The sequence below is a fragment of the Apodemus sylvaticus genome, chromosome 12, assembly GCF_947179515.1.
Source record: "Apodemus sylvaticus chromosome 12, mApoSyl1.1, whole genome shotgun sequence".
Taxonomy (NCBI): domain Eukaryota; kingdom Metazoa; phylum Chordata; class Mammalia; order Rodentia; family Muridae; genus Apodemus; species Apodemus sylvaticus.
Genome location: NC_067483.1, coordinates 58619946 through 58646225, shown reverse-complemented (window position 1 = coordinate 58646225; position 26280 = coordinate 58619946). Strand labels below are relative to the sequence as shown.

Here is a 26280-nt window from a genome sequence, read left to right as displayed (position 1 = left end):
AGTATCTTAAGGCTCCTTTGACTCCTCCAGGACGCAGAGAGCCTCCCCGTCTTGGGACTTTGGTCCTTGCTATTCCTTCTCTCTGGACCCCTCTCCCAAATGCTCACACAACTCACTCACTCCTATCAACTTTCTCAAATGCCACGTTAGGGATGCCACCTCACTTGAAGCAGTATTCTGCCAGCCTGCCTTCTTCTTCCCAGGTCATATCTCCCCCTCTACTCAGATGTCAGCTTTGTGATAGAGATGGTCTCTCTCATTCCGGATGATGGTTGGTAGGAGATTGTTTTACTCTGTAGCCTAGGCTGTCCCGGTGCTCACTAACTGTAGCCCAGGCTGCCCTAGAGCCCACTCTGTAGCCCAGGCTGGTCTTAAGTTTAGAGCAATCTTTGACTTCCAGAGTGTTGGAGGGCCATGCTGCACCCAGTTTACGGCATGTTTGAAACACTGTTTTATAAGAATAAGAAGATGCCTATTCTGTTTACCAATGGATCTGTCTTAGCGCCTAACATAGAGTAGAACAAAGAGTGTGTACAGCTTTAATACTCATTTGTTCGCCTCTTATTTATAGTTAGGCTAATCAGATGCAGTAGTGAGTTTTGGGAAAGTACAGAACAGTAACTCAAGATAATTCATCACCTTGGGCCAGCAGAATTCTTGTTTATATACATAGCATTTGTAACTTTGACATCACCACTGGTAGATACACAACCCCTCCTGAAAGCCAGGCCTATTGGTAAGATGTGTTCAGTGCTTACTGGAGCAAACCTTAGGCTTTTCTGAATGTGAACAACTGAAGAAGAGCATTTAATGGGCACTGGGGTGAAGACTGTGACACCTTTAAAGTTACATTGACGTCTGCACCAGAATCCAGGGGCACAGGGCTTGATTGAAAACCTTGGGGCCAGCTGTGCTCAGGGTTGAAATTTCCTCTCTTTAGGAATAAAAGGGTGTGTGTGAATACCTTATTCACTTAGCAGACTTGAAGGCCCTGCCCACAGCCCAGCAGGAAAGGGTAAAGAAGCACAGTGCAGGCGAAAGCAGCTCACAGAATTGCACTCAAGCTTTGAAATTGAGGAAAAGGGAAGCAGCAGCAAAATGTCTCATTCAGTAAAGGCACCAGCTGCCCAGGCCGAAGACCTGAGATCCATCCCCGGGACCCACCATGCTGTAAGAAGAGAATTGTCCCCTGGTCCCCATACGAATGATGTGGCACACACAGGTATGTGCGCATGCATGAAAAAGAAATAAAAATGCAATTTGCAAACAAACAGAAACTCAGTTTCGGGTCTTTTGAGTTGATTTTTTGACTGGGGTGACGGAACCTCGAGGTGTGTGAGACTGGGGCCTGGTAGTGTTGGAAACGTTTGTTCTGCTCCGGTTCTCAGTTTCGGTTCCCTGTTCTGATGACAATGGCTGATTGTGAGGGAGTGTCAGCTCTGCCATAAACCAATATGTTCATCTCTAGTAATTGATTAAGAAGAAGGAAGGATGGAAGGGAGGGAGGAAAGGCGAGGCAAGCACGCAAGATGGTTTAATACGATCTATTAACGTCAGGTCCTGTGATCCTAAAACCTTGGCCATGTTGCTTCTCCGAAGCAGGGTTAGTTAGCCTCTTCTGTGACTGTCCAGGTAGTAAGTATTTTAGAAATAGTGGGCTATGTATGGGCTCTGTGTGTAATTTCACTGTCTCTTCTACCCAACCACCTCCATTTTCTGTCTGGAGCAGATTGATGCTAGAATTGTCAACCTGTTAACACGGTCATGCCAAGGGAAGCTGGGCATGGTGGCTCACACCAGTCATCCCAGTATTTGGAACACTGCAACGGGGAGATCTCAAGTTGGAGTCCTTCCTGCGCTGCAGAGTGAGAGTCTCTTTCAACACAAACAAACAACAAACAAATCAGACAAGACAAACAGCAAGGAACGACAAAGGAAAATCCCCAAGGGTTTAAGCCTTGGTACAGGTCAGGAAGCGCCAGCATCAGCCTCCATGCCCAGCCCTACTTGAGCGCTTTGCATAGGAAGAGAAAAAGCTTGTAAATGACAACACGAGGAGGCTTTGTGTAGTGGACCCACCTCAAGAAATATTCAAAACTTGTTTTGCATCCTTGTTTTGCATTTTGTGTAGTTGATGTCATCTTCTTTTATAATCAACAACACAAAGACGCTATTTCCAAGGGACTTTAATGCTCCTGTGACACTTTTCCATTCCAAATATTAGCACAGATTTAATAGGGCTTCTGCTTTCTTTGATATACACCAAAAAACAACCAAGTGGGGAAAAAAGACAATTAGGTTGTTAATTTGGCACTTACAGTACGGCTCATTTCTTTTTCTCAATTAACTTATGATTAAAGCGTTTCCATTTCTTGTTCCTCAGGTTTTCTGTATCTAAGGTAGAGAAGTGACATGTGTACTAATTATCTCAGGCCCTTTGAAGTCCTTGGGAGTCTGTATTGTGTCATTAGCCTATGCCTTAAAGACCATTTTTCTCATTATACCAGCGAAGGCTAGCTGAACATAGAACAGTGATAAACAATCCTTCGGAGACATACTCCTGAGAGCAGAGGCGCGAGCGAGGCCGCCCCGGGAAGGTTACGCAGCAACAAGCACCCAGGTGGAGCTGGTGATGCAAGAGGAAGCAAGAGTGGCTTTGCGCCTGCGCACCAGGCACGGTACCGCAGGGCCCTAGCCAACAGCATTTTTGGTAGGGTATATGGGCATGTTTTCTTAATGTCTCCTTTCAGATAAAGAACTGTTCTTTTCAACAGTTGGCTATTTTTTAAACATTATCCTTTAATAAGATATTTCTGTAACACAGATGTAGCTCTCTAAAAGGAAATTCTATAATTCATTATATTGCATCTCCATTTTGTTGTAGAATACAGAGGTTAATGTACTTTTCACGACACGTTAATGGATTCTGTGTGTGACGCCAGGAACTACAATGTACATATGTCTGAGAACGCTCCTTGCCACTCATCTCTGGCATGGCAATTACAGGTCTCCTTCTTAGGGAATCATGACATTTAGAAATCACGACATTTCTTGTTGGTGTACAACACACTTCACAAAATGACTGATGGAAGGCTCATGGGACTTTGCTTTTATGGAGGGTTGTTCAAGATTTTATGCAGTTGAGGAAGATTAGGAGAAAGAGAGGAGCTCTGAAGGAAGTAAGACAGTATGGCAAGGGACAGCGCGGGCTCCTCAAGGGAGAGGCGCCTGCCTGGCCCACAGCTTGAGGGTACAGTCCATCATGGTGGCAGAGTCTGGCAGCAGGGGTGTGGAGTCACCTTTCCTCCCGAGTCAGGAAGCAGAGGGATGAAGGGCGGGGCCACCGCTGGCTTTTTCATTTTTACCCAGCCTTCCATTCCAGCCCATGCAATGGTACTGCCGCCCACGTTCTAGGTGGGTCTTTCCTTCTCACTCACAATCTTTCGAGAAGTAGCTTTATAAATACAACCAGAGGTGTGTTTCCATTCACAGGCTAGTTGACATTTTTATTTAAAAAAAAACCGAACTAAATATTGGGGTGGTTACTGACTATGAAAGAGCCGAGGTAAGTGCTTGATGGGGCTGTTTCTAGAAGAGGGGTTGATTAGAATCCAGAGACTTATCTTGATCAACTGATACCAAATAAGCTTGTGTCCAGTGTAGTGTCCCTCCCTCCCCCTCCTTTCCCCCCTTCTCCTCCGTCCCCCCTCTCCCTCCACTATCATACTTCTCTTCACTTTCCTCTCTCCTCCCTGGCCTCCTTCCTCACGTGTAAAAAGGAATAGAAGCAAACACCGATGTCACACCCTGTGAGAACATAAGAAAGCCTCCTCAGCCTTCCTTCTCAACTGCTGCTCCTCTGCGCAGACAACTGCGCAGCTCCGCCCCTCTCGCCGCCCCCTCCCCCTCTCTCCCATCTTCCTCTTTGACACATACTTACTCCTAAAGTGATACCAGAGCTATCTTGTTTTAAATAGAATTTCCAAGGACTACAATTGTAAAATTTATTTGCAACTGAGCACTTAGGAAAATATAAAAAATTCATCTCATAACCCACAATTCCATTATCGGCAGATAATGGCTGTTAATATTTTCATGTATTCCCGCCCAGTGATTTTTCCCTTTGTGTGTGTGTCTGCATTTGTGTGGGGCAGGTGAGTGGGTGGATACATGCGTGTGCTCGTGCAGTGGAGTCCTGGGATTGATTTTGAATATCTCCCACAATCATTTTTCACTCTGTTTTTTAAAAATATTTTTCCTTTATTGTGAGATTATAATATAATTGTAATATAATATATTTCACCCTTTCCTTCTTCCCTCTAATCTCTCCCCCATCTCCCACTCCTTTGTCTCTTTCAAGTTCATAGCCTTTTTTTTTCCACTAATTATTGCTACATGCATGTCTGCATATGTATTTCTAAATATAAGCTGCTCAGTCTATGTCATGCCACTTGCCTGCACATTGTCAGGGATGACTGTTGTAGGAGATAACTAACTAGTGTGCTCTTGCCAGGGAAAGCCTGTTTCTTCCACTTTCGGTAGTGTTTAGGTGCCTATAGTATTTGTGTACACCTGAGGCCTCACAGGCTTTCCTTTCCCTCTTTAGCATGTCTTTCCCTCTTAGCATGTCTTTCCCTCTTAGCATGTCTTTCCCTCTTAGCATGTCTTTCCCTCTTAGCATGTCTTTCCCTCTTAGCATGTCTTCCATTGTCCTTGTTCAGCTCACGTGTAGGCAGTCTTGTTGGTGTATTCTACGGGTGTAGCTTCTGGGGTTCCTAGGAGACACAGTTTCTCAGCAAACTCTCTAATCCTCTAGCTTTTACAGTCTTTCTAACCCTCTTTCCTGAGCCTTAGGTACATTTTGTATAACTTGGCAGTAACTAATAGCTAATTGGACTTAAGACCCACTCCACAAGAGGGGAATTGTGCCTCGTACTGGAGATCTAGCCAGCTACCCAGGGCTAGGGAAGTCATGGGTTTTGGAGAATCTACAACACCCTCCCCCTGCAACTTTACTAAGCCAAATTTCTTGTTACACTTTAAATATCTGTCCTTATCTTCACAGATAAATGTAGACTTCAACCCTCTTCAAGGGACTTTCTCTTGCAAACAGAAGGAGACCACTACAGAAAACCACCATCAATCGAAATGCAGTGTTGTGGAGGAGCCCAGTCCCACCCTCATCTTGCTAAGACAGGTTCTCTCACTGACTGAGGAACTTGCTGCTTTGCCTAGGCCAGCAAGCCCCGGGAGCCCCTCTGCGTCCCCAGCACTGGCATGCAGGTGCTGCCACGCCTGGCTGCCACGCATGGGAGCAGCTGAAGAGCTAAACTTAGGCCCCAAGTCTGTTTAGCAAGCCATTTCTTGAGCCCTTGTTCTTCCCATTTTAGGCCTTGAGATAGCATAGAAAGAAAGAGGTTTCACTACGACGAGTGTTTGCGATTTTCCAGTTACTGATTTGTCAGCTCTGGGCAGACTCCTAGCTGTGAAGAACAGAGATCATTCCAGGTAAAAGCTTCCACCCACATTGCTGTCTTTTACTTTTGACATTTTCCAGCTCCTTTTTGTTTGATTCTGCTAACGGTCACCTTTTAAGGCCATGGGCAATATCCATGGTTTCTAGTTTCTGACTGGATCTCAGTAGTTCCCATAGAATCCTTGTCATGAAAAATGAATAAATCAGTCCATGTAAGCACTTTCTGCTCTCTTCTTCCCATCTTCCTTAATTATGCCTTTTGCTCTTTAGGGGAAGAGGTTTTGAACTCAGGCGCCTTTTGTTCACGAGTACTGGGATTGTGGGCATGCGCCTCGACTCCTGAGCGCAGTTATGCTTCTCCTTTTACACGGTCACATTATGAAATGCTCCCGTTCTAGCACATTCCACCGCCTTCTAGCATCTGCACCAGCACCTGCTTGCCCTTGGGATAAAGTCCAAATTCTCTAGTGTAATAAAAAAAAAAAAAAGATCCTCAGAGGCCTGGCCCTATGCTATCTTCATAGCCTAATCTCCAGGACAAGGCGTTCTCACGGGCCTCCTGCACACCAAGGCCTCTTGTCGTCCTGGGATTTTGTACATATTGTCAGTTTTAACTCTGAAACTCAAACTTATTTTCTTTCTTAAAATTAAATTTATTTATTCTCTCTCTCTGTGTGTGTGTGTGTGTATGTTCACATACATACCACAGCATGCTTGCGGAGGGCAGAGAACAGCTCCCAGGAGCTGGTTTTCTTCTCCCACCGTGCGTATTCTGGGAGTGGAACTTTATTATGGCCCCAAGCTTACATCCTTATGAAATCTCCTGCTGTTGCCTCAAGACACAGCTTCACTGCACCATCAGTTCTTCATCTGAGACAAGGTTTCCTGAAGCCCAGGCTGGCCTTGAGCTTGTTCAGTGGCTAAGGGTGACTTTGAACTCCTGATCATCCTGCCTCTGCCTCCCAAATTCTGGGGTAACAGGTGTACCCACTGTATTCTGCTTCTCATTGCGGCCTTTTTAAGGAAGCATTCTCTTTCCCCTTTTCCTAGATGGTTAGTCCCTGGCGTTGCTCCCTCTTCCTGTTTCTGTCAGAATACTTTCACACTAAGCTGCCATTTCAGGCGTAGCCATCTGCTTCCTCTTTGGTATGGGAATGGGGACCATGTCTGTCTGTCCTGTGTGTCTAGCATGGGGGTGTGGGGTGAGATAGAAAAATGAATTGAGAAGTTTTATTGCTTTGTTTTGGTAGATGGTCTTATTTTATAGTCCTGGCTGACTCCAAGCTTTTAAACTTGTGGCGACCCTCCTGTCTCTGTTTACTCAGGGCTGGGATTGCAGATGTGACCCAACTGCTATACCTGGTTTAAACAAGAAGTTTTAACCGAGATTAATTAGTGCATTTGCGGTTTTCTTCTTAAGCTGATTTTAATTACACGATGTTTTGGGGAACTTTTCCCTAGTCTTTTTTATGTTTTTCTTCACCTTGAATGTCTACCTCCTTTGAGGGGAAGTAATTCAAGGAGACAGTAATCTCTGCCTGGACAAGAAATGAACAAACACTGACCTTCCAATACTGAGCCCAAAGCAAGGAGAGACGGCTGGTATAAGAAGAAAAATCTCAACGAATACAGTTCGGTTTTAAAATGTTTATTTTTAAATGTCATTATTTATTTACTTCTTGTGTGTGTGTGTGTGTGTGTGTGTTGTAGTAATTATCACTTTTGGGGTTTGCTAGCCTCCCCTTGTTGCTTTCAAATATCTACTAGGGGTTTCTACCCCACTTCAAACCATTTAGCTCCCAAATAAAAGGCACAGAGACCTTTAGATTTATAGTAAGTCTTAAAGCACTAGAGCTGGGCAGCTATCAGTCTCCTGTGCTATTTTGTCTACTTCCCTGTCAAAATCCCCAAGATAGGACTTGCCATATGTTCCGGTTGGGCTGCCCCTGCTCCAACAGGCCGGCCCACACGGCCATGTGCTCACGATGCACATTACCCCTGGTGACTCCTTCCTTCTCCCCTTCCTTCTCCTCCCTCTCCTCATGGTCCCTGTCTGAGACCCCAAGCCCCAGGGAACCTTGGGTCCATCCCCTCTCTTCTGCCCAGTCCAGGCTGTAGGTATCTTTATATTTTATTTTATTTTATTTTATTTTATTTTATTTTATTTATTGGTTTTTTTTCCCCCGAGTCAGGGTATAGGCATCTTTATTAACCAATCAGGGATAACTTGGGGAGCAAGATTTACACAGCTTCACTTGGTGCACATGAGGATCTCCTTGTCAGGGGCAACCAGATCATATGTAGTGTTTGAATACATAGCAGCATCAGACACCCCGCCTCCCCCCCCCCCCCATGTGGTGTGTGTGTGTGAGAGAGAGAGACAGAGACAGAGACAGAGACAGAGAGAGACAGAGAGAGAGAGAGAGAGAAAGAGAGAGAGAGAGAGAGAGAGAGAGAGAGAGAGAGAGAGAGATGCATGGATGACACAGTGCCATGTAGAGGCCAGAGGACTTGTGGGAGTAGTTTTTTCTTCACCATATTGAATCTGGAGATGAAACCTAGGTCATCAGGCTTAACAACAATGCCTCTACCCAATACGCACGCCATCTTACTGGCCTAAAATTTTTGTTTTTCTTTTCTTTTTGGGACAAAGTCTCATGTAACCCAGGCTGGCCTCACACTCATTATGCAGGGGGATTTCAATCCCCCAAAGTCTTGCTCTATCTCCCTAGTGCCTTCTGTGATTGTAGACATGAGCTGCGTGTCGGGCTGACTACAGCTCACTGTATAGCTAGGCTGCTAATCAACAGGTTCAAGCCACTTGCTGCTATGTACTGAGTTCTAAACAAGCCTGAGCTACAAAGCAAAGCCTGTTGATCTCTGTATTTCACTGAGTGAGCCGTAGAATCACCAAGGTCGCCGAGTACAGACACGGACGATTGCTGTGTTTCTTGGTGCCTTCCTCCCTGGGCAGTCTCAATGATCTCCTCTGCAGCCTAGAGAACCCTAGTTCACATTACTCACTAGGGAGCTTTCCTGGTCTTACATCCACAGTAGCCAGGTCAGCCTGGAGCTTCCTGGGGGCCTTGCTTGCCTACACGTGTGCTCGAGTTACAGGAGAGTCATTGTGCTCGAACCTGTCCCCTTCCCTTCAGATGCTGGACATGTGGCAGTTAATCTCAGATTCCAAAACCTTCTAATCAGCTGCCCAGGATCTGTGTCTTCCTCATCAGGATCGCTGGCCAGGCCTGTCCGCGCTTGTGCCTATGTGCCCGCCCTTCCGGGTTTTTCTGGCATCCGGTCAGCAATGGAGTGCCACTGGTTTACGGAGCACTGCGGGTTTGTGGAGCACTGCAGGTTTGCGGCGCACCGCAGGTTTGCAAATGATCAGCCTCCGGTCAGCTTCAGGATGCCATGTTAGTTGGTACTAGAGGGTTCACTGGCTCTCACTGGGCTCCTGCTGCTCCCTGCCTCAGCCCCGGGGTACCTCTTTCAAAGCCTGAGCACATGGGCCCCCCCCTTTTTTTTTTAAAGAAATGAATGTATCATTTCTCTCTCTCGTTGACGTGGGCAAACCCAGAATGCTGTTGCATGGGAAGTACACGGTGTACTTTCTACACCCCCGGTTCTTGGTTTGCGAGATTTAAATGATACTACAAAGAGAGAATAAGATGATAGTGAAAACTTGTTGGCTAGCAAGATGACTCAGCAGGTGAAGGCACTTGTCCCCAACCCTGATGTCCTCCTGATCCCCAGAATCCCCAGGGTAGAAGAAGAAAGCTAACTTCTATAGGTTGTCCTCTGACCCCCAACATGTGTGTCCTGGTATAAACTCATACTCTCTTTCCCCTCACCCATTCCCTGCCCCCCCCCCCCTCTCTCTCTCTCTCTCTCTCTCATTCACACACACACACACACACACACACACACACACACACACACTCTGAATAATGTAATTTCTCAGTCTTCCTCAAAGCCTAACACAGTCTACTTTTCCATTGTCCAGAGGCCTTCCCAGACTAATCAGACCCTTTCAGAACAGTTGGTGAATTCTTAGTCACATGATACTCACTTTAGATGCTAAGAAAAATTGTTTTGTATTATTGCTATTGTTGTGTACATGGGTGGATTGCATGCATGAAGTTCTGTGCCCATGCATGCCGGGTACCCACAGGGGCCAGAGAAGGGTGTTGGGTTCCCTGGGATTGGAGTTACACTCGGGAATGCCATGTAGGTGCTGGGACTTGAACCTCGGTCCTCTGGATAAGCAGCCCACCCTCTTAGCTGCCGGGCCATCGCTCCAGCTCCGTTGTTACTATTTTTGTATGTTAAGTTGGTTTTGTTTATTTCATTTGTGTCTTTTTTTCTCTTTTTAATGGGTTCTCCATAGCCTAGGGTAGCCTCAAATTCACTATGTATTTGAGGCTGGTCTTGAACTCCTGATCTTCCTGCCTCTGCTGGGATTATAGGCATGTGTCACATGTCACTATAACTGTATCATAAATCAAGTTTAAAACAACAACAGTGAAAAGAACTCACTAAATAGTAAAAAGGAAACAATCCCCAAAAGCAGTGTTTACCTAGAGAGATTCCCTAGAAACTTCTGTAATGTGATCTATTTTGAGTTAGCACAGGGTGTGGCCACAGGCAGATGAATCAACAGACCATGCGTTCCCTCTGGACTGACTCCTTGTGTGTTTCCTTGATACTTACTTGTTGATTGCCTTTATGCCCTTAACCCCTGCTCCCATAAAACCGAATTAAAACTGAATTGAAACAAATGCTTCAAAGTTGTTAACAAATTGAACTCCCAAATATCCTAGTTCTGTGAATCCAGAGGCAAGATAAATGTTTGCATGTGTGTGTGTGTGTGTGTGTGTGTGTGTGTGTGTGAGAGAGAGAGAGAGAGAGAGAGAGAGAGAGAGAGAGAGAGAGAGAATCAGGCAACAGGGAAACACCTTGCAAAAAGGCAAGAGTATTGAAATGAACTCCTGAGCCTTGTGAACTGAGGTGCCCCAGAGCATCTTGGTGGCTCTGCCCACCTAGAGGAGCCAGGCTGCAAGCCTTCTGAACCCTCTTGGCTCTTCCCCACCTACCTAATGCATAATTCAGCGTGAACTGACAGTTACCATGACCTTAGGACAACAGCACTTTGTAAAATGTCCAGTAACCACAACAGCTTTCTCTGTGAGAAAGACACAGATCCCAAGTGAACGGCACTCCGAGGGCGTCCCAGATCGAGACACATGTCGTTTCAGTGCGGGATGTCAAGGATGCAATGGTAACGCTGCTTTGGATAGGATCTGGTTTCATATAACCTAGTTGACAGTTGACAGCTTCTAGGAAAAAATTTTACCTTAAAACCTTGGTTTCTATATCCTTCAGAGCTTTTCAGTAGCAAGAAGATCCTAGAAGAACAAGTGTGTACTTATTCTCAGATGCATAGATCAAATAAATTCAAAATACACAAACTATTATCATGAAGTTAATATGACAATTCTGGGCAAACAGCTGAACTGTGTGTCTTTCTTTAACTTTACATAGTGTATATTATGTCTTTAAAAAATGGTCTTCTGTGTATTCTATTTCTGGCCAGTGAGAGAAGAGCTGTTGCTTAGCAACCAGTGGCTTCTGCTCAGCTGGTGTGTAAAATGGAAAACCGTATAGATCAGAGGCAAATCACATCAACCACCACAAGTTCCGGACCATAGCTTTTTTTTTTCTCCTGTTACTTGATTTTAAGTTTTTTGTATTCTTAAAATATAAAGCTGTTACGTGGTATCACTTATTATTTTCAGAGATCACAAACTAAACATATAATACAAACAAGAGCACACAAAGGAATACCTCTGAGACTAAAGAGCGCCCAACCTCTTTGTTTGCATTCGACTTGAAAGCAACATTTATTTGTTCTTTTTAGTAACAGCATTATATAGTTTGAGTACCTTGATTTTTTTTAAAGTAGGAAATGCACTTTAAAGTAATTTTACTCTATAATCAAGCCTGCAAAGCTAGTGCAAAGCGTGGTGCACCCCTGTAATTCTAGTTCCAAAGAAGCAGAGGCAGGAGGATCAGGGGTTCAAGGACAGCCAAGTCCGAAGCAAGTTTCGTGAGACTATCTTAGAGACAAAACAGGAACAACCAAAATGGGCCTGCATTTAGCTATTGCATTTTTCAAAGTCTGATTATAATTCTCTTATGTGGAAAGAAAAAAAATGTTTGTGATGGAAGGAAATGCAAAACTTAATGTTTTAAAATCTTCACACAGAATTTTAACGTCTAGCAATGGAGAAACTGATAAAGATAGTTAAGTGTGCACATGACTGCTCAGGTACCAGTGTTTTAAGAGTTCCTAAGTTTTGAAGTGTTATGGTTAAAAGTTTTGGGTAGAAAAATTCACACGATAAAGAAGAAAATGTATATGCTTGGTTCTTGGGTGGTATAGAGCTATACAAATGTTTAGTCCTATAGCAGCCCTTTATATAAGAATGACCTTAGATTTTTATTCTTGGTATAGGGGTCTCACTATGTTTCTTAGGCTGATCTTAAACTAGGGTTTACCTGAGCCTCCTGTCTTCAGCTCTCAAGGAGCCAAAAGTACAGGTCTATATCACCATGCCTGGCTATACCTTCTTATACTTATTAAAATGATTTTTTGTTTTGGTGTTTTATTCATTTAATTATGTTTTTCACAAAGATTACTTCCTAGAATAAAAGAGATTCTCTCTCTCTCTCTCTCTCTCTCTCTCTCTCTCTCTCTCTCTCTCTCTCTCTCTCTCTCCTCAGAATGGGGAGAGATTGTGTGTTGGCAAGAATTTCCTAGCTGTTGCCAACAGAAAACTAACAGACCCACTGAACTCTAAGAGTATTGGGGTAAGATATTTGGTGTGACTGCCGATGTGCTCAGAATTGACAGGATCTTGGGGGGGGGCAGGCTTTGGGGTGTGCTGCCATCTTGGGACCTCTTAGACTCTGTGGGTTTTTTCTTGTCTCCAGAACCTTCCCTTGATTCTTGTGATAGTCAGGGAGAGTGTGGCATAGCCAGTGCCTTATACCAGTGATTCTCAACCTTCCTAGTGCTGCTGTGAGTGACACTTTCGTACAGTTCCTCATGTTGTGGGAAGTCCCAACCATAAAATTACTTCATTGTACTTCATAACTGTAATTTTGCTACCATTATGAATTGTAATGTGAATGTCTCATATGTAGGATATCTGATATATATGATATATGATCCCCCCAAGGGGTCATGACTCGAAGGTTGAGAACCCCTGCCTTGTAAGCTGGCTCCATGGTTGGGATGAGTTAAGAATTGGGGCAGGAAGGAACTGGTCCTTTTAGCATCCATGGTGGGGCATGTCTGTATTTACAGGATTTTCTCTGAAGGTAAAGAAAAGCTTCTATAGATACATGTATGTAGCCATAAGTATGTGCTCTGCAGGTGTATAGGACTACTACATGTTCAAAAATCTCTACTGATGTGAGTTTATGGTTCCTGCAGTCAGTTTAGTCATTTCTCTCATCTTGGGTTTCTCAACCCTAAAATGAAAGGAAAGGTCATCACTCCACTAATTTATTATTTGTGTAAAAATTGTTCAGCTGCTACCTTGCTCTTTTTAGCCAAGTGAATGTAGAAGCTCGGGTAGAATTTATAAAACAGCGGGACATTCCAGAAGTGTCTGTGGACTACCAGTGGCCCAGCTCCCTGCATCTCTCTATCGTGTGCCACCTCCTGAAACAAAGGTCTGAAGAGGAATCTTAGGCAAGATGTAAGTTTCTTTTTCACAAATTGCCAAGCAGAAGTAGAGTCTGGCTATGATGGCCACTTAATGGCACCAGAACAGGCTTTCAGTCGTGGCTTTGCCTGTCTCGGTGTGGAGTTTCCACTTACGCTTTAAACTCATGGTGTGGCCAAGGCTGTTCTTGAACTCCTGAGTTTCTTCCCCCACCTCGCTGTGTTGGCATTGTAGCATGCACCCCACACACACTACGAGTGTTTAGGTGGGAATAATCACAGGAAGTTATGCTTTTGTCTATTGTTTTAGAGATATTTAAACAGTTTAGATCAATGGAAAAAACACATTTACAAGAGATTTGTTGGTGGTGGTACCCAAGCCTGGGACAGAGCAGGAGCAGGGATGGAGAGATCTGGGGCCACCAGGAAGGCCTAGCTGGTGAAGATGCTCACGGCCAAGCTTAAAGACCTGAGTTTGATTCCCGGAACCCACAGGGTAGAGGGAAGGAACCGACTTTGACTTCCACATGTGTACTGTGGTATGTGCATGGTTACAAGGTCTCTCTCTCTCTCTCTCTCTCTCTCTCTCACACACACACACACACACACACACACACACACTCTCCAGTGAAATCGGAACTAGCCGCTGGAGAATGAAGTTTCTCACCAGCAAGGATGGGAGGACAGCCCATGCCTATAGTCTGCACTCAGCAAGTTGAGACAGGAGGATTGGGTTGGGCCTGAGGCTAGCCTAGGCTACATACTAAAAAAAAACCTGTTTCAAGAGAACCAAAGCCCAAGTCAAAAGGACAATAAAGATGAAACCACAACATCAAAGTCTGAGATGCAGAAAGGCTGGTGCCCGGTGCTGGTATTACTGTGGAGGATTTGAGTCTCCTGTTTGCTGTTGGAATTGATCCTTTCATTCCAGTGTACTAGTCAGGAATTTTTATGTCGAGTTTTCAAACACTATAAAGGTCGGTAACAATTGTAATTTGACCCTGAGAGGTAACACTGGGGTTGGGGTGGGGGGACTCCTAAGTCATTAAATTTGTAATGAATTTCTTGGCCTTGAAAGTATTCTTTAAGAAGAAACCTGAGACTAAGAGACCAAAGCCTTTCTTTAAATTTGAGCAAGTCCCAAAGAAGGCGAGTGAGCTACAAGTGCTTGTTGCACACCTTCCTTCACAGAGACTACTCTGAATTCATTCCAAGGTCAGGTATGTAGATGAGGACACACGCTTGCAGAAGACAGGGGTCTGGGGCCCCTCTAGGCGTGTGGAGCTCGAGGAGCCTCGATCCGGAGTCCTGTCAGGGTCTGCCCAAACCCAAGCAGCTTCTGCACAAATGAAGGCTTCTGGACTGCTCTTTGTCTGCTTAGATTTCTTTTGGCATGTGTCTCTGCAATCTTTTACATTTATTTCTCTGCCTACCAGCCCAGAGCTTTCTACCATTTAAGATGACTATTCTTTATGGGATATTTGTGTTCCTTTTTGGAGTTTTAATTTTTTAAAAAGACTTATCGGCGGTATTATGTGTGTATTAATGAATTTTAGTAATTTCACTTCCAAGAGCTTTTTAATTATCAAAGTAAAAATGTTGGCCAGGACCTCAGCAGAAATATTTTCCAGACATTGCCATTAAGTTTATAAATGATAAGCCATACCTAATAGTTTTGAGGGCTATACAGGGTATAACATATGGAAGGGTTCAAGGATCCCTGCAGTGTGGTTAGCCTTTTTTTTTTTTCAGGATAGTGGAGGCAGCACCAGGGAAGTTCTTAAAGGATAGCAGTCCCTTTAACACTTGCATGAATTATTACCTAGAACTGTCGGCTGCAAGTGGCAGAAGCCCATGGTCTAGAGCAGGCACCGTGGCAACCTAATTAGCTCCTGGGAAGAAACCATGAAGGAAGCAAGGAGCCTGCAATTCTGAGTAGCAGGACTCTCCCCTGGATGCCAACCTCAGTCTCTCTGTCCTGTTTTTCCCAAGAGGCAAACATATCCCCCAGCTTCTCAACTGGACAGAAAAGAGTCTGTTTTCTCTAGAGACTTGTTTTTTTTTTTTTTTTTTTTTGAGTCCTAGGAAAAGAATTCACGTCTGTGACAGACACTGAGAGGAAGATGGGTTTTGTGTGGCAGTATTTCGATTGACAGGCTCAACAGAGCCCCAAAGGTGGAATGGGGCAGAGGGTGTTCACCCAAAGAAGTATAGAGCACAGTCCCCAAAGCAAAGACACAGCAACAGCATGTGTGTGCCCAACAGCTGCCAAACGCTTAGAGGAGATGCCAAACGACAGGCAATATCCTTTTCGTGTATATTTACCTGCTGCACAAGAAAGGAAATTAACTGAGCACGAACTTTACCCTGTGAAGTTTATAGTCAATCAAGGACTAATTAGTATTCAAGATAGAAAATATTGCGGGGGTTCTCTAGAGAGTGCTTCTCAGAGGGCAGGACTGTACTGATGGGAGCAAGAGAGGCTAAGAAGATGCAGTGGACTGTAGGGAACATCAGAATTCTGCTGGGACCTGCTGGACGCCTCTGACCTGCCAGCACCTGAATAACAATGCACAGGGGTGTATATTATTTATGAAAGCCTAGGTCTTGGCTTAGGCTGTTTCACAACTAGCTCGTATAACTTAATTAACCCATTTATTCTAATCTACATTCTGTCACATGCCCTGTTGTTACCTCTCCTTTAGTGCCTGCACCTGGTCCCTCCTCCTTGTCTGGCTGGTGAAACCCTGAGCCTCATTCTCTCCCAGAGTCCTTATCTCTTACCGGATGCCCCACCTTTCCTCTCCTGTCCTGGTGTAGGTCCTTAGCTCTTTATTAACCCAATCGGAAGGTGACAGAGAAGAGTGTTTCATAAAAATAGCAATACCAAAGTCCAGATGGTATTCAGCTCTCTGCTGGTGCAGAAATCAACATTTGAATAATACAAAGACAACCTTTACACAGTGTATAAGAAGATTATTCCAACAGCTGGGCAAGGGGTGTTAACTAAAGACAGGTGACAAGAGACATTCTGATTGAGGCACAGGAGGAAGCCTTGCATTCGGGAGAGGCATGCAGGGGATATTTGGGGAGTCCCAGGGAGGCTAGCTATAAGAGATGGTGTAGATTATAGTTATACCATGGGTCCTTGAGCACCAGGTTGTAGGAATTATCCTGTTCTTCCACAGAAACCAGTGGGAGCACTACTTGAGCTGCTAGGACCTGTGTCACTGCCCACATCTAAGGGAGGAAGAAAGCTGTCAGTATCTGAAAGAAAAAAGAGACAATGTTCTGTCAGCAGCTCTGATTTGAATACATACAGAGATAAACACAAAAGTTGGCAGCATATAGTTTGCAGTGGGAAAATTAAGCAAGAAGCAGCACACACACACACACACACACACACACAGATCTCAGCCTGGTCTTGAGGTTGTGATCTTTCTGCTTCAGCTTCCCAAGAGCTAGGATTATAGGCATTCTCTGCCACAACTGGAGAAGAAGATCAATTTTATATCATGTATAAATCAGTAGTCCTCAAAGGAGGACCAGCAGCAGCATTGCCTGGGAATTGGTTAATAATTCAGAATCTTAGACTTTAGATTTTCCAAATGAGAAACTCAGCTGGAGGCCCAGTAAGTTATGTTTAATAGAATCTCTAGATGATTCTGATAAATGCTAAATTTGAAGGCCACATCTTAATCCCTAGAATCTTTTTTTTCTTTTTTCTTTTTCTTTTCTTTCTTTCTTTTTTTTTTTGGAGAACAAAAAAAGGATCTCTGCAGATGGGATTAAAGTTTAGAGGTAGTGGTTGACCTCTGTCACTTGGGTGGGTCTTAACTGTCATCACATGTATCCTAATAAGTTATAGAGGGAGGTAATATGTTGAAGACGAACAAGCATTGTTACCGTGGAGGCAGCGCCTGGAGTGATGCAGTCATTAGCTAAATAAGGTCAGCAGCCACCAGAAAGGGACCAGAAGGGAAGCAGATGCAGTTGTGAACAGCCTTGGTTTCAGCCCAAGGAACGTAATTACAAGGGCCTGCAGAGACAGCTCAGCACTTGATGGTTTTGTTTGTTTGTTTGTTTGCTTTTCATCCCAGTATCTATATCAGGAGGCCCAAATGTACCTGTAATTCTAGTTCCAAGAGATCCAACACCCTCTTCTGGTCTCTGTGGGCACCCGCTGTGTGCAAGTGACGCGCAAACAGACAAGCAGGCACACACACACATAAATGAAAAAAAAAAAAAGATTTTAAAACATTAGTTTCAAATCTCGGGCTCTAGAATCATGAGAAAATAATTTTTAGCTATGTTAAGTCATAAAGCTTGTGGTAATGTGTTATAGCAACTACAAGAAGCGAATAGATACTGAAGTAAGGAAGAAAGAGATATTAAGGAATATAGGAAGAAAGAAATATGTTGACTTCTTACACTTGCTGTTATTTCAAGATACTAAACATGGTGATTCCTTTGTCCTGACTAAAGCTTGCCATATCTAAAATGCTTTTATTGTTGTTGTCGTTGTTGAGTGCAATTTACCACTGATGTTAAAGTGGAATCCTTTCATGGGGTTGGCATCAGAGAGGACCTTTAATTACCTTGATTTTCTTTTTTCTTTTTTTCTTTTCTATATTCTTTGTTTACATTCCAAATGATTTTCCCTTTCCTGGTTCCTCCCTCCCCATAAGTCTAATACCTTGATTTTCATATGATAATTAGTTCCAGGGTAAAGGAAGCAACGTCTTTTGACAAGAGTCAACAAAGAAAAACAAAACAGGAGGTATTTTGCTTAGAGGACACATTTGCGTAAGTCAGCAAGCTAAAGTCAGCTGCAAGTACAGACAAATAAATGGTTTGGGGAGATGAAAGTGACTTTTATTCATAAGAAAATGCTTCCTAAGAAATATGGAAAGAATTTATATACATAACATATGCTCTAATAGAGCATTTAAAAAGCTCTGGAGCTTTCTGAAGCATCCAAATGTGTTATTTGTCTTAGATGTAGTGCCGCTCAGATGCACTTGTAACTACTATATGAGCAGAGAAATTTAAAAAAAAAAGTTGTATTACAGATAAAGAAAAAGGTGCCTAAAGAAGTGACCGACTCAAGGTGAATAGCAGAACAGAGAAACTACCCACAACTGTTGCACAGTGCTGGGTCCAGGGATCTGGGCTTCTTTGGCTGGCCTCAGTGGTAATTATGATTATTGGGGTGAGGCAGGGGAACAGGGTTCTGAGTGAGGTTCTGGGCCTTGCCTTGCAAGGAAGCTTCAAAATTAGCATATAAAAGAAACCAGCTGCAGAAGAGGAAGGCAGGGGAATCTCCAGTTAGGTTGACTAAATCTGACCCCTGGCTCAGGTGCAGGAGCACCCCAGAGTGTCTGAAGGTGACCTGTCGTTCATTACAATCATAAAATACACACCCCCGGGTAGAGATTCAAGATGCTAATGAGACACGCAATACACGAAGTTCTGTATCTTATTACACATACCAGATACATGCATGTGCTGAAAAGCACACATAGCCAAAAGAATCCATGCCATACAAATGACCACCCCAAAACCTCTGTCCTGGGGAGATGGCTCAGTGGTTAAAGTGCTTGCCACACAAGCAGCAAGACTGGAGTTTTGATCCCTAGAACCTAAATCCCTAGTACCTAAATGCTACGTAGGTGTGGGTGTGGCAACCAGCCTGCAATTCTGGCTAGCCTTGGACGACTGACGGGACATCCCAGAGCAAGCTGGCTAGCAAGACTAGCCAGACTGATGAGCTATAGACTTCACTGAGAAAGCTCGCCTCAAAGAATAGGGTGGAAGAACGAGGGAGAAAGTTTCCCAACACCAAGCATGTGCCACACTCATGCATGTGTGCAGCTGCACCTGTACACATGTGTCAACAAGTATGCAAACATGCATACACATATGCACGCATGCCACACACACACACACACACAGATGCATGAAAGGGGGAGGGGCAACCTAAAACACAAAAATCAGCTCTTGGTGTTATAGGGCAGATGATCTAGACTGTCTTTGCTCCCCACTTCCTCCCTTGAAGTGTGTCTTTTTCCACCAAACCATCCCTGCTTCTGCTATGACTGTATCTCTGCTAAACTCTTTGCCCTGAAACTCCAGAATCAGCCCCAGCCTTGCCCACTAGTCCTCTCTTCCCTGTGAGGAGAATCTATTCCTAGACCCCCAGTGGCTGTCTGAAACTACAGACAGTACTGACCCTGTGGTTTAATGCCTCTTTTTATCTTAACTAAATGTTTATCACATTTTACAGCTTGAGGTCTGAATGCCGAATTACACCTTTATAGACTGCTGTGGACAGATGACTTTGTCCTCTGTGAATCCTAGCAACTGTAACATACATTTCTTCTTCTTTTTTCCTTCTTGATCCTTTTCACTTTAAGAATGCGTCTTGAAGTCTTTCTTTGCACAGCATCACTATTCATGTGCTGTAGGTTCACTCGTGGGAAAATCTGTGTCACTTAACGCACACACACTGCAACACTGAGGCCATTCAAAACAGCTCAGCCACTGAGTGGCCCAGTCAGGTCACCGAGGGCAACTACTGTCTCTATTCTTTAATCATGTCTGCAGAGATTCTTTACTTTTTTTTCTCTTAACAAAAGTATTTATAGGTTCCACCTTAAGATGTGGTCCTCTAATTTAGCATCCATCGGAATCATCTCCAGATTCTATGAAACACGACTTTCTGGTCTTCCTGCTACCTTTCTCATTTGGAAAATCTAGAGTAAAGCCTAAGATTCTGAATTTGTAACCAGTTCCCAGGCGATGCTGCTGCTGGTCCTCTTTAGAGTACCACTAATTTATCTATGCTTGAAAATTGATCTTCAGAACTGCAGAGATAGCTCAGTGGTTAAGAGTCCAGCACCCACATATCACAGGTCACAACTGTCTATAATCAGTCCCAGGAGATCTGACACCCTCATACGAATGCATATTTAAAGAATGGTTAAAATTGATCTCTTTAGACAGGTGTGGCTGAGCATATACAGGTGGGTATTATTATATACAGGGTGGATATCCTGGAAAATACGGGATTCATGTCCTAGGCAGGGACAGCTGAGATTTCATTAGAATGGCAGGCAATTTAAAACTCAATAGTTATTTCTAGAATTTTCTTTCTAATGTTTACTGGCGACTGCAAGCATGAAAAGTTAAACTAAGTGAGGAATAGCTTCTGTACTTATGCTGTAGTTCAGAGTCTCTGTGACCTACTTCATTCAACTTAATAGGTATTTGCTAAGAATTACTGCATGTTTTGAACTGTGCTTATTAGCCTGGAGAAAAACAAAGTGCCCAACATACCACTAGGAGTAATGGTCTAAATAGGAGAGAAAGAACGTAATACCAAGTACTGTGGTTGAGAATGGTGCCACATGCCTGTGATCCCAGCACTGATAGGTGGAGGTTGATAGAGGGTCAGGAGTTCAAACACATCCTTACCTACATAAGGAATGTGAGGGCAGCCTGGGCTACAAGAGACCCCATTTTAAACATACACATATTCAAATGGCCAAACAAAAGCAAGGTTGTCTTTCTTTAAGAAAAAAAAAATTAAGACCTCAAGGTGATGCTACTGAGAGTCAGTAGATGAAAAGTTAAAGCTACATGCCCACAGTGAAATGAGCTGAATTTGGGAGAGGGGAGGGTTATTATTATTATATAGTTCAATTATTCCAAGAAAGCAGGGTAGGAGCGTGCAGAAGGAGCAGGTACAGCAAGAAGCCGGACCCTCAGGAACAACAGGGAAGAAACTTTCAGGAGCAAGTGGTTAGAAAGCTTTTAAGAACAGGATTTGCTGGTCCCAGCACTCAGGGGACTGAGGCAGGAGGATCGTGGGTTTAAAGCACTCGCTCTCTCTCCCTGAGACCCCCTTGTAAAAAAGAAGAGGACATCTGGGTTGCTCTTTGCGATTGGTTTTGGTGCTTTCACCAGAATCTTCTGATCATTTTGATTCTTCCACACAGGGTAATTTCATCTGAGGCTTGAATCTGTTGTATTTTGGGGAAGTGTGTAAAGTGAGGTGGTTTGGGAAGGAATCAGGGCCAAGTCCGGCAGCGTCAACAACCACACTCACGCAACAGTAAGATGGCCCTGAGCTGGACTAGTCAGAAGCTGTTGACAAGAGAGAGACAATTAGGTACAATCCTTATCACGAGAGAAACTGGGAAGGATATGGAGGAGCTTTGTGATAGGTTATTTCTAATACTGCCGAAATGGGCCAATTCAAACCAGATTAGATTAAAGTCAGGTTTATTGGGAAGCTGCTCTTGGGAGAGTTCACTGGTCCTTCTGATCAAGGCCAAGGGAGTCTGCTATGGAGTGGGGGTTGGGGAGAAAGTCCCCCCCCCCCCCCAGAGAAGGAGAACAAGGAGATGAGGAGGAGGTGGGAGGGAGGGAGGGATAGAGGTGGCAAAATGACTGGTTTATATAGGGTATAGGAGGAGCCTCTGGAGGAAGGGGTTGAAAGGTCAGGATTGAGGCAGGGTATGCCAGATAGGGACTGAAGGATGCTGGGAGAACCTGGAGGCCAGGTCTACTTCGGAATGTAAAATAGGCACCTCAGTCTCTTGCCCCAGGGTCCAAAACCAAACTCTTTGGTCAGTTCTTGAACCGCGAGGACCTGGTGATCCCTGTACATGCCTGATTTAGGACAGTTTACATTCAGTCCCTTACAGCGCTCCCTTGCCTCGGTTTCTGCTTCTTCAGGCTCCCTGTCCTTACAGAAGGCCTTTCTGTTCCCTGGAAGTCACCTGGCAAGCGAGCCAGCTCCCGAAGGAGAGCCGGTAGCTCAGTTGACTCAGTAGAGTCTCCAGAGGCTGACTCAGGTTCGTCTCCTCTGAGCTCCAGAGTCTATTTTTCTGTTTACGTAGGGATTAATCATGGTTTCCAGACTGGCGTGCCAGGATGCCAGCAGGGCTGGTTTAAGACAGCGGAGGTGCTGGATTTGGGGTTTTTCCATGGCCAGGCTAGCGATCTTCCGGGGAAGAGAAAATGAATGAATGTGTTGTCACCTTTACTGCTCCTCAAGGAATTATTGAAGCTTCTGTAACTTGTCTGATTCTGGTCACTTGTCTTGGTTCAAGCCTGAATTTGTCATTTCCACAGAAATTGGGAAGGGCTGAGAACAGCCTTTACCAGAATGTTTGGTTTGGTTTGGTGTATGTGTGTGTGCATGTGCATGTGTTGTGTGGAGATCCAAGGTCAACATTAGGTGACTTTCTTAGTTATCTCCCTTGTTGAGACAAGAGCTTTCACCTCACCTGGAGATTACTGCTTTGACTAGGCCTGCTGGCCCCGGTCATCCACCTCTCTGGGCCTCTCTGGTGCTAAATCTCAGGAACATGGGATCCTGCCTGACTTTCCATGTAGGGTTTTTGTGTCAGTTTTTGTTTGTTTGATTGTTTTTGTTTTGTTTTGTTTTTGTTTTGAGACAGTATATTGCTGTACTGGCCAGTACAGATAAGCAACAGTGGAACAGTGGAAAATTGGATGCCACATTCTACCGAGGCCTGAAATTCCACTTGACTGCCTTTCTCCATAGAGTGACCCGTAGTCTCCAGCAGTGTCTGTCGATGTGTTTCAGAGAGCTGTGATGCCACTGTGAGAGGATCGAGCAAGAAGTGTGCTATACTCAAGGGTCGTGGTATCAACTTTGACTGTTTTCTCTGTGCTGTTCCTATGAAACTCACAATCATTGAGAAAGACCGATACTCACTGGCGTCCATGTGACATTTCCTACTGAAGAGATAGGAAAAACAATGGGAACTCATTCACTCATTCTTTACTGGATCTAGCTTATGCTTGGATACGCCAAGAGCACAGAAGCAAAGGAATGCAGAACTGATATCTAGACTAGAATTTCTACTGGGATGGGGTTGGATGTTATAGTGCCCCGGGGTTCCAGTCACGTTGTGTTCTTCCTAGACAGTTGGAGTTTTCATAGCGGCCAAATGAGGTGAGCGTGTGACAACCACAGAGCAAGAAGGTTCTAGAACGCCTTCCTTAGAAGCTGTAACCTCGGAGCATGCCAATCAGGCTGTTTGTAAAAGCTTACAGGATTGTCTGCTGAAATGGCAGCGCTCGTGGGGACAATAGCAACATTTCAGGATCTCAAAGTAGCCAGTCCGATTGCTTCGACAGACAAGCAGCAGAGAGCACTGGGTGTGTGCTCCTGTGTAACCGCCTTTCTCCACGTACACAGTCCTGGCTCCCCGCAATGGCTCCATTTACAGTTAAGACGAGTCTTTCCACATCAAGTAATGTAATCAAAATAGTCTCTTGTAGTCATACTTGGAAGCCTATCTCCCAGCTGACTGTAGATTCTGTTAAATTGACAATTAACTCTAACCATCATGCCAACAAACCATATTCTCTGTCTCCATAGTAATTTTATGGAGAATGAATGAGGTAGAATTCTAGAAGCACACACAAATCATTCTCATTTTGGAAAATTGTAACCAAATACAAATTTTTTTTATATATATATTTTTTCTTCTGTGCACTGAGAGCCAACTCAGGGCATGGCGAATAGTATGGCAGAAGACATAATGCATTATGCATTTCTTTTCAAATTTGTGGGTGTTTTGCATGTCTGTCGGTCTGTGCACCACACACATGCCTGGTGCCTATAAGGTAGATACTGCCAGATTCCTTGGAACTGGATTTACAGATGGTTGTGAGCTGCCACGTGGAAGATGGGAATTAAACTCAGATCCCCTGGAAGAGCATCTAGTGCTCCTAACTGCTAAGCCATCTCTCCAGCTTCCAAAATAGAGAGCATGATAGCACTCTTGAACAACAAAGATCTGAAGTCTGAGACACTCACTGTGAGTGTGTTATTCATTTCCCCCTCCCGAGGACTAAGTCAGACCTAAGGTGACTCCTTCTTTCAGTATTTGCTTTCTGAACACAGAGGGAAGTGACAGGGACGAGGCCAAGTGGTGGGCAGGATGCTGTCCCTTCACACTGACTCAACAACGTCTGCGCCAGCTTCCTTCCCCTTCTGCTGTTTCTCTTCCTGTTTGTGTTGGAGCCCTAGCGGGTCTTACCTTCCTGCGTTCCATGGAAATAAATGTGTACGCTTGTGAGAGTACGCTAAGACATGACTGAAAACGAGATTGTCGCGTCCTCTTCAGGCAAAGCACAATTCATTCTCCTTACCAAAAACCCTTGGGAGAGTCTATCAGACCAAATGGCAGCTTTCTTGGTGGTGACTTGTTTTTTGCCTGAGATAAACATCTTGGACAAATTAGGGCACACCATGCTGTCTGCTCCTCTGCTCACTTCCCTTCTTGCTGCTGAGGAGGTCGTCAGAGAAGGTTTTACCCTCTTCTAATCAGGGCTGGCATCTCATTGTTGAGTTTAGTGCCAAGCTTTGCTCTTTTTCTGTTGCCTTTGACCTGCTTTGAAGAGACAGCAGCAGCCGCTGGCCGGTGGTAGTTGCTGTAGAGAGGCACACCTTTGATCCCCCAGCATTCCAGAAGCAGAGGCAGGTGGATCTCTGAGTTTAAGGCTAGCCTCATCTATAGAACATGTTCCAGGACAGCCAGGGCTATGCAGAGAAACCCTGTCTTGAAAAACAAAGCAAAGCAAAGCAAAGCAAAACAAAACAAAACAAAAACAAAACAAAAACAAACAAAAAATTACAAAATAAAAAATAGAAGAGAGAGACAGGGTGTCTTACCCTGACCCTGGCTGCCCGGAGCCACCCCATTGCCTCTTTCTTGAAAGTGGTAAGATCATGAATGTGGCACCAAAGCTTTGCTTTTTTAAAAATAAAATATTTTTATCCCATTTCTTTGTGTGAGTATGTGCACTCCTGTGTGTGAGGGTCAGGAGGCAACTTATGGGTTTCTGAGAACAGCCTGATGGTTCTTTCCTTCTGTCTCCTACATCCCAAGGACAGAAGTCAGGTCCCTGGGACAGTGACACGGTCCTTCTCTTACTGGGCCATTGCTTTGTTCTTCTCTATGTATAGAGGCATCTGCTCCAACTATAGACTGGTCATAGGATGGATTTTGTGAATACATAGTGTTTAGAAAAGGTAGGCTCTCTCCCGTAGCTGAGAATTTTATTTCCCAAGAATTTAGTTTTTATTCTGATTTGGATTTCTTAATAAGACAGAGGAGAGAGCCTGACATAAGAAACAGCTCATTAACTGTTCTGTTGTTTGGATGTCCCAGACTGGTTGTGTGACTCTGTGCTAATTACAGACCTGTGTGGGAATTTCCAGGAACCCAGGGGCTGAATACACAAGGCTTTAGCTTCCTCTTCTCTAATGTTTGCATTAAGATTGGATTAAAAAAACCCTCATTATGGGATTCTTTAGGCAATCTCCGTGATCCATGATATTATTACTTTAAATATTTTGGTTTTAGCTTCGCTCTCAGGGGATGACAGTGATAATCCTTCAGTTTGGGAGCTATTTTGAAAGACAAAAATATGTAAAGTTAAGTGCTAGCCCTTCATTTCAGAAGTAGACTTCTGATGAGCAGTTATGACATGTCTAGTAAAATACTTGAGCATATGTTTCTGGCATTTGAAACCTATCAGCCAGTGCGCCCTGTGTAACTATCAGTCCTGACTTCCTTTCACACATACTTCCTTGGTGCCTCTCTACCTCAGACCTCTGATGTAGAGATCGGGGTTCTGATGTAGTTATAGGTCAGCAGCGGCAGCAGATGCAACAGTGAAGCCATCTTTTCTCTGATTTCGATAGGTTTCTACATTCAGTCCATTCTGTTGAACAGTTAGTCTTCCTCAGGACTTCTGGCACGTATCTCAAGCTCCAGGTATTGAATAGGGGAATGCGTAGCTTCTGTTTCCCTCCATACCATCTTCTTCCATAATTTTCCTATTTCGTGGCCAGCAGCTCAGACCTCCCACCAGCTCAGATCTGCAACTGGATTGTTACTTAGTGCCTCTCTTTCTCTTGCAATCTGCTTACTGTCAGAGAATTTCCTTCTCTGAACTTGTTACCTTGTGACTTCTTTTCCTAAGAGCAGCTACAAGTGATTAAACCTTTAGAAACCGA

General features: G+C 44.2%; 1 long non-coding RNA gene across 6 annotated transcripts in view; it reads left to right on the top strand.

Annotated features, from left to right (window-relative positions):
• Nucleotides 1–5243: 5243 nt before the first annotated feature.
• Nucleotides 5244–26280, top strand: part of LOC127697187 (uncharacterized) — a 62441-nt gene continuing 41404 nt past the window's right edge. For 3 of the 6 annotated variants that reach the window (XR_007980419.1, XR_007980420.1, XR_007980417.1), the window contains exons 1-2: nt 5244–5508; nt 22682–22890. This is a non-coding gene — a long non-coding RNA (uncharacterized LOC127697187). Of the gene's footprint in view, nt 5509–13096; nt 13246–22681; nt 23203–26280 lie in introns of all 6 variants that reach the window. The other 3 variants (XR_007980422.1, XR_007980421.1, XR_007980418.1) reach the window with 3 other exon arrangements.